The sequence below is a fragment of the Pelodiscus sinensis genome, chromosome 13 (assembly GCF_052426305.1).
Source record: "Pelodiscus sinensis isolate ZL-2025 chromosome 13, ASM5242630v1, whole genome shotgun sequence".
NCBI lineage: Eukaryota > Metazoa > Chordata > Testudines > Trionychidae > Pelodiscus > Pelodiscus sinensis.
The window spans coordinates 12,089,935-12,099,577 of NC_143064.1; positions in this window are offsets into that span (position 1 = coordinate 12,089,935).

Sequence of the window (9,643 nt, forward strand, 5' to 3'; positions counted from 1 at the left end):
AGGGAGGCGAGCGGACGGACCACACACTGACACAGCCCACATAGCTATCCTGACAGACGAGGGTTTCTGTAAACATGACAAATGTCCATTGGAGAAGTGGTTTAGCTCTACCAACAGAAGAATTCCTTTTGTTACTTATGCTGCGTCTCCTCTAGGGACTTTGTTAGCATAGCTATAAGTGGTATAGCTATTCCAGCAGAGCATTTTTAGTGTAGACAAGCCTTAAGGCTCTGGTCCAGACATGCATGTGAATCTACATGCTTAACCACTTTGTTGTAACAGGGGCCTAAACAATAGAAACAGGAGGTCACTGACTGAATTCTTCTCCTGGTAGTTTCACCAATACGCCATACAATATCATCCATAAACAGCACTTGCCAAGGCATAATTCTCTCTCTAACTTTCTACTTAGCCACTTTTCTTTTTTCCACTCTTTCTTTCTCCTCCTCCAACATCCTCCTGTTCCTTTCTTCCCACTTCTGTGCTTACCTAAGTTTTGGGTACCCTATTTAAAGAAACAGACCTTCTCAGTAGCTCCATTCCATTTCCTGATTTACGAACAAACTCCACTCATAACAGTCCATTTGTTTAACAGCAGCATTTTGACATGTCACAAATTCAACTCTAAGTCTTCACTGCTGTATTGAGTAACACAGTGGTCCCCAACCTTTTGGGGCTGTTGGGTGCCTGAGGCGGAGGTCACACATGCACCTGGGGCTTGGGGTGCAAGAATGGCTTGGGCTGGCCCTGGTCACTAGGCAGGCACACAGAAATGTCCCGGTGGGCACCATGACGCCCGGGGGCACCACGTTGGGGACCACTGGAGTAACATAAGATCAGCCATACTGGGTTAGACCAATGGTGCATCTAGCCCAGTCTCCTATCTTCTGACAGGTAGCCAGTGCCAGATGCGTCAGAGGGGATGAACACAGCTGAATAATCTTGAGTGATTCGTGCCCCTGTCCTTAAGTCCCAGCTTTAGGCAATTGAAGATTAGAGACAACTGGAGCATGAGGCTGATTCCCTGACCTTCTTGGCTAATAGCCATTGATGAAGCTAGCCTCCGGGAACATGAGTAAAGGAGATGGTGACTTGAGAAAGAGCCAAGTTGAGTTGAAATGCAAATATTGTTGATCATTAGGAGTATGTTAGAAGTAAGCAAGAAGAATTCAAGGAAACAAGTAAATGTAAATGAATTTTCATTTTCTATTTGATATATCTGGCCATTTTCCACATTTATGAAAATTCCCTTTCAAATCCTTCCTTTTAATTTTCTTATAACATTTTGTCCAGATTCCCAATGTGTTCCCAGAAAGTCACGTTGATTATATTTTCATGCATGTGGCCTTCTCCACTCCTACATCTTTCCTGAATTCTCTCTCTCTTTTTCTCTCCCCGTCTCTCTGATGGAGTAATGACTATGTGTAAATCAGGTTGTTAAGCATACACTTTACCAAGTTTCTTTCATTTCTGTGGCATCAGGAAGGATTGAATGCCAAAAAGGGGAGAGAAGGGGAAGTGGCAGAAAATGTAAAGTAATACTCCAGTTGAACCAGAGTCTTCATAGAAAGAGACAAACAAGTGGTTTCTTTAGGTTCTTGTTCTCATGGAAATATCCTGTGAAATTCAGTACAAAATTACTTCTTCTCTATGGTTTTGTGAACCATCAAAAGCCTTAAACAGAAATTGTTATCCTTGTCATAAAATTGTAGGGGGTGATTCTAAAAATCTATAGAAAAGACCTCATTCTTTCTAGAATCTACAGAATGGAATCTAGAACCATGTAAAATCCACCATTGGCCTTAGGGCTGGGCAATATGGAACCCAGCCCAGTCCACAGTAGACGGGGGGTGCTGCAGGGGGCTCGGGCTTCCCTTCCCTTGCTGTGACCAGACTCCTCTTGTCTCTGGCCCCTCCTCTGCAGTGGGCCGGTGAGCTTTTCGCCACCCTCTTGGCCTCACTCTCAGCAGGCCAGCTGAGTGCTCCATCTCTGCCCCACGCCCACAGAGCCCAGAGCAGTGCATCCCGGAGTGGAGCAGAATGGAGGCCTCTCCGGCCTGCACTGCTCCATCTCTAGTGGGGGCTGGGATGGGGCGAGGGGAAGCAAAACTTCAGGGGAAAGAGCAGGATGGTCTTAAAGTGACTGTGCGCTCTCTGTCTCTCACACTTCCCTAACACAGGCAGAGTCTCCCTCTCACACAGATCAGCCATACTGGATTAGACCAATGGTGCATCTAGCCACATACGCTCTTCCTCTCACAGTCTCAGCACAGAATATCTCATCTACACTCCCGAACACACTCTTCTGTCACACAATCCCCCCAACACAATCACACACACACTGGCTCGCTCTCTGTCTCACACATATGTTGATTCTTTCTTTCTCACACATGCTCACACACACATTTGTACAATAACAGTAGTTTTATTACTGCTTGGTACTTCCTGTCAAAAGGCTCATGGTGAGCCAGGGGTGGCTAAGGGATACAGGCAGGGTGTGGGCTCTGGCAAGATGCATCCCTCACGTGACAGCAAGAAGCCTGCCTTGAGCCACAGCCAAGCACCAGCACCACAAGTCACTGCAGCAACACAGAAGTCAGAGTGGCAATACACCATATATGCCATGCCATCCTTTTTTCTGTACTTCTGCTGACAGTGGCCTAAGAATTTGTCAGTTGTAGCAGTTGCACACTCTGATGTTATCTGATTTAAAACATGAGCTTGTACTTTATTGCAGCCACGGTGATAGGTTTGCCACAAATCTTGTACAAAATGAGGCACGGAAGATGTCTACGAAAAGATTATGGTTTGCTGAATATGACTATGCTATTTGCATGCATGTATCCGTTTTGAATTTGAAGTGGTGGGTATTGGCTCTATACCTGTATTTCAATGTTTGCCCACAAGAGAGTTAGCCAGCACATCTTGAAGGGACTAGTCACATTAAATGGCTCATCAAGGAACACTTGACTCACAATGGACCATGGGAGATGCGCATCTACATTAAATGGACTTTCCTGTGGACATTCCATGGGAAGTATAGGAATGGCCCTGAGGTGATCGGAGTCAGTGGTTATGGTGGGACAGAGAGCAGGAAAGGGCACCAAAATATAAGTTCACCCAGGATACCATTTCTACAAAGACCAACTCTGGTTAAATCTCATAGGATTTTTCCATAAGAGCAGTGAATGCAGTTTGAAGAAGCTGGAATCAATGTCCTTCTGTCAGGAATCCCTTAGTGCTAATGAGATTAAATGAGCCACACTGCAGTGCATGGGCTTCAAGAGCCATTAAATGTTCACTCTAACTCAAATAATTTTACTGGAGAAGACTAGTGTAGTCTCATAATGTGTTCTAAAGTTGAAGGGCTATATAATTTTAAAGTCAGATTGCTAATATTTGTAACATGGAGATAATTATAATGCATTAAAATTGTGTTTCATTTTTAGCTTCTTTCTAAAATATGAAAACTTCCTGGAAAGTTTGACAATAAAGTGCATTTTAGCAAATTATTGATTTTAGATGCAATAGCAAGAACTGACCACACGGGGCTGCCAGTGATGCATCTAAAATCATCCAGGATTCCTCTCTCTATGCATTGCTGAAATATATCAACTGGTAGCAGGAAAGCAGGTCTAATTCTAACAATTATTAGAACAGCTTGACAATTTTTGCACATTTTTTGTTAAAAACAATAATTAAAAATGAAACTTTTCATGCAAAAATGTTGACTATATTGAATTTTCTTTTTTTGTGAAAGTTTCCACATTTTCTTGATAGTTCCATTTTTTATTGAAATATTAAGTTCTCAATCTTTGATTTATTGAACAGCCTGGTTTTCACTTTAAAAAGTACCATTTTCAATAAACAAAAAATATTGATTATACTTTAAAAAACCATTTCAATGAAATGGCTATAAAATATCAATTAGAAAATGTCATGAAAAATACCTCTCTCACATACACACTCACAAAACAAGTGTGAAATTAAATTAACTTAGATTTTTGGGCATAATTGTTCTCAAATACTTTGACCCATTCTAATTTCCAATATTTTTCCTTTGCCCAAAATTTTCCATTGTTGGAAATATAAGTTCATATATCAGTGTGAAAACTTCCACAATAATTGTTCCTGCTGTTAATATTGGAATATATTATTTGGATGCAGATTTAGACCATAAACGTATTTCTTATCATTGGCTTTTTGTTTACAATTCTAAGTATTTCTTGCCTATTACACGTTAGCTGAGTAATTTGCAGTGTACAACATACGATTTGTTTGTAAATGCTCTAGCCTGGAAAAGTTACCTGTTGCTGATAATGGTTATCAGCCACTGATATCCTCTAGTCTTCTTGCACCTAATGCTGAAATCAATTCAAACGGTCATATAAATGGGAGAAAATGCAGTCCTATTACCAAAAAAAGGGCATGAAAACGTAAAGGAAATCCTGACCTCCGATGAAGTCCAGAACATAAATGGCTTGAACTTCAATGGGATGAGGATTTCACCTGTTAGTCATGCCTCCTCGAAGTGCAATAAAAATAGTTTGGCTTATTTTACTATGTGCCAAATACATCCTTCGCCATTGGATAAGCATGTTTTCTAGATGTTCGTGGGTATTGGCAATAGCTGAGGTACAGAGCCTTTCATAACTAGCAAGTAATCTTGGTCCTTAAGGAAGAGAATTACTGCTTTAAATCTGTGTCCAGACACTGAGATACTAGAATGATAAACAGAGTTGAAAATAACTTAAAATTTCTTACTGGTACTGTCCTATTGCAACCCAGATCCCTGCCAGCTCTTTAAATAGCTCCCTGCCAGTTTTTGCCGCAGCTCAACCTGTCCTTGCAGGAGCTGCAGAAGAGGGCAGCCACTTACTTTCATCTCTCGTGATGAGTCCATGAAAAACGTGATAGGTTAATTAAATAACCAGTATCAATCCTGCTCTGGCAGGGAATAACTAAACCTCAGGACCCTCTCATAGCTCTCTGAAGACCTACATGAAAAGACTTTGGTCCCAGGCACCTTGTTGGTGGGTAGGAGTCCACCACATTAGAAATCCAGCCACAACAACACTTGTATCTTCTGGATCCCCACTGAGCCCTTTAGTTTCTGACCTTCCATGAGGCCTGGTTTTAAATGGGCATGATGACAGAGCCACCATCGTCTTCTAAAGATGGCCGTTCCCTAGGTCGCAGCTGAGCCCGGCAACTGAGCCAATGAGGGGGAGCTCCGTGTAGGGAGCCAGTGCGGTGCGGACAAACATGCGCCCAGCTCTGCAAGTTAAAGAAATAAATCCTCATTGTGTGTGTCAGGCTGGTTACTGAAATGAGCAGGTTGGGGTGTGCAGCTGAAACCGCAACCTATCACTAGCCATGTGCTGGGAGATCATATTTGCCATCAACACCACAATTTCTGTAAGTTGCCGTTTCTTCCTCAGATTACAGGGGTGGGGAACCTTTTTTGGACTTGGGGCTGCTGACTCACAGAAAAATCAGTCCGGGGCTACACACAAGTGAGAAGCAAAAATACAAAAATCCTCACTGACATGGCCCCCAACTGAGAAGGAAAAAGACACTTCCCACATGCCTCTCATACGCCAGAGCTGATTGGGGCTCAAGCTAGTAGATTGTGTGCTCCAGTCCCACAAAAGTGTTGGGGGGCTGGAGCACCAGTATGGGCTGCGCAGTGCTGGGTCCAGATCCAGAGAAGCTGAGAGCCACATCTAGCCCCTAAGGCTTATATTCCCCACCTGTGGATTAAGGCCTCCAAACCAACTGTTCTCAAAGGGAGGAAAGCCCACAATAGTCATTTGTGAAAGCAGAAGGTACAGGTTAGTACAGTACAGCCTTCTTGTCTATTCCACTAAGGGTATGTCTAGACTACAGGCTTTTGTCGACAGATACTGTCGACAAAGCCTCTGTCGACAAAGAGCATCTGGACTACAGCCAGTTCTGTCAACAAAGCAAGCCGCTTTTTCGACAGAGAATCTAGACTCTCTCTTTTGAAAAAGCACAGCGTGGATGCAATAGCGCCTTTTGTCGACAGAACTCTTTCGACAAAAGGTGTTATTCCTCGTAGAATGAGGTTTACCGCTGTCAACAAAACTGCCACGTTCTGTCGACTTACTGTTGACAGAACTTGGTGGTAGTGCAGATGCAGATATAGTTTTGTCGACAAAAGTTCAATTTTGTCGACAAAACCCTGTAGTCTAGACACACCCTAACATTAACTCCCAACTACCACCAAATTAATCTTCATTAGTAGCTGAGGTTTCTTCAAACAAAGGCAATGATCCACATGTCTCTGCTGGCACAACTCCAGGTTCTGTTCAGTGACACCCGTATAGCTTCCCAGTAAATGAATTGCTTGACTGTGTTACTCCAGTGTTATGCCACTGTAACAGGGTATGTCCACACTTGCACCCTCTTTCGAGAGAGGGATACAAATGAAGACATTTGAAATTGCAAATGAAGCTGGGATTTAAATATCCCTCACTTCATTTACATATTTGCGGTATGGTGCTATTCGAAATAGTGCTATTTCGAAATAACAGATGCTGTTAAGACGTGGTCATTTCGAGAAAAAACCCTTCTCTCAAAATAACTGGCAAACCTCATTGTATGAGGAATAAGGGTTTTTGAGAGAAGGGTTTTCTCTTGAAATAACCACGTCTTAACAGCATCTGTTATTTTGAAATAGCGCTATTTCGAAATAGCGCCATAATGCGAATATGCAAATGAAGTGCAGGATATTTAAATACCAGCTTCATTTGCAATTTTGAATGCCTTCATTTGCATCCCTCTCTCGAAAGAGGGTGCAAGTGTAGACATACCCACAGAGACTAAGATGTGGTACGATTATGCCAAAGCTTCTTACTGTGTCAGCGAGACGATACATAAAGGAGATGGGAGCCAATGCTTCACAGCATAAAAGTATCTGAATAGTCCTCTTGACTTCAGTGGGACTAGATGGTGCTTGAAGTTTAAACACATCTTGACTGGATCAAGGCCTTACATTCTACGTTCCCTCGGCCAGGGCCCATCATTTCTGAAAGTTTGAAAAGTGCCTCACACATTGTAACTAAAAAGGAGGAGGAACGAAGTTAAAAAAAACTCCCTCAGGCCTCCACTCATCCCTGACTTGATTTCAGTGGAGTTATACCGGCACTAACTTGGAGAGAATTTGGCCCTAATCACTTTATATTTTCTCCTCATTAATATGCAATAAAAAGTATTGTGAGCTACTATTGTGAGCTACTGTTTCACCCTAAGCATCGTTGTCAAGAAAAAGTTAGTTCTGGATGTTGAAAGAGGCAAGGATTTTGAGCAAAGGTGTTTTTCAGAAGCTTTTTAAAAACTGAGCTCACTTGAATAAAGAGAGTTCAATTAAGGAAAGTCATTTTGAAATATAATTGATAATTTTTAAGTAAATGTGGCCTTGTAACAAAATGCAGATGGTAAACTCACCATACCGCTGACCTCAGGGTGTAATCGAGAAACGAACAGGAGGTGCAATATATTCTATTAATTATTTTCACTGCTACAGTTGTTTGCTATATAATACAGGTCACAGGGGTTAGCCTGAAGCTTCTTCTAATATATTAGTAAATAAATTTGAACAGATTTTAATTTGCTAATGGAAAGGTCTGAGCCAGTTGCAAATAAGAGTGGAGCTACTTTGTCTTGCTCATTAGCATGCATCATGGCTGCACCCAGCCATTCATACAAAATGTTACATTTCCATAAAGCATAGTGTAATTTGTCAGAAAAAAACTCTATAAACTATATTAGATTAAAGATAAATGTGTATCAAGCAGCAATCATTCTTATGGAGTCCTTAAGATAATTGCATGTTGAACACCTGTCTCTGAAGGCTTGCCAAGTAATCCAGGGCTGCATCCTTTTTAATACTTGTACGTTTCAAAAAAAAAAAAAAAAAAGTATATATTATTCCAGCTAGGAAGAAATGAGGGTATAGAATCACAAACTATCACAGTCCCTTTGTTCTTTGTTTAAAAGAACATTGAGGGAGAACATCAATGTAAGTTTCTATTTATTCACTCGCTTTTCATGGGAACTTTGGTGAGGGAAGTACAAGCATTTCTATCCTTTGTTAGACTCTCTTGTTTGGGAAGGTAAATCGATCCATAGCACAGGCTAAATCCAGTCTTGATCAACTCTCTATGGGTACGTCTACACTGCATCCCTAGTTCGAACTAGGGATGCAAATGGAGACAACCGAAGTAGTTAATGAAGCGGGGATTTAAATATCCCGCGCTCCATTAACATGATCTCGCCAGCGCGCTAGTTCGAATCACAGGCCTCAAAAAATGAGGAGTAACATTAGTTCGGACTAAGGGCTTTAGTCCGAACTAACGCGTCCCGGCGCACACTTCCTGGTTCGAATCAGCTGTGATTCGAACTAGCGCGCCGGCGAGATCATGTTAATGGAGCGCGGGATATTTAAACTCCTGCTGGGAACAGGAATAAGTTATTTCAAAATAGTTATTTTGTGAGTTGTTAGTTCAAAGTAACTTATTTAGAAATAACCTGGTTTTGTAGACATAGCCATAAGGTGCTCTATTCATTTGACCTATAGGATAGACTACTCCTATTAGAATTCTGCCACAGTCCTATGGCTCCAAATGCAACCATTGCAGAATTCCCACAGAAGTACCACCCTCCAGGGTGTCTTGCATTATTTCCCTTCTTGAGCAGTCAAAGATTGGATTTCTATGAGCACCAGGTGCTCCCGGGTTACATTCATGTCACATGTTCCAGGCTGTGACCCAGGAGGTGAGCTCAAGACTATTGCAAGTCTTATTTTACATCCAACTCTAAGGCTACGTCTACACTGGCAGGATTTTCCGGAAATGCTTAAAATGGAACAGTTTTCCGTTATCAGTATTTCCGGAAAAAGAGCGTCTACATTGGCAGGATGCTTTTCCGGAAAAGCCCTTTTTCCGGAAAAGCGTCCGTGGCCAATGTAGACGCACTTTTCCGGAAAAAAGCCCCGATCGCCATTTTCATGATCGGGGCTTTTTTGCGGAAAAGACTACTGTGCTGTCTACACTGGCCCTTTTCCAGAACAGTCTTCCGGAAAAAGGACTTTTGCCCGAGCGGGAGCAGCATAGTTTTTCCGGAAAAGCAGATGATTTCTTACGGTAGATCGTCAGTGCTTTTCCGGAAATTCAAGGGGCCAGTGTAGACAGCTCGCAGCTTATTCCAGAAAAGCGGCTGATTTTCTGGAATAAGTGGCCCAGTGTAGACACAGCCTAAATGCATTAGCTCAGTGTTTCTCATCCAGTGGTACGACTACCCTTAGGGGTACTCAAGAGAAGTCTGGGAGAGAGGGGGTTCATCAACACAACTGAAATTTAGAGAAAACAATTTTTGTTTTAAGTTTTACGGAGCTTTATTATTTTTGTACTTTTTACCCCAAAAATGTCATTGGCCACCCAGCTACAAGTAAGTTGTTTAAACAAATGTATTGCAATGGTAGACAAATTTTGTGTGTCTGAAAACTGTAGGTACTGGGGATACTCATATTTTTTTAAGGGGTACTTTATTTTAAAAGGTTGAGAAACACTGCATTAGCTGACACAATAAGAAGCATTTGTTTACAAATTCTTTAACCTTC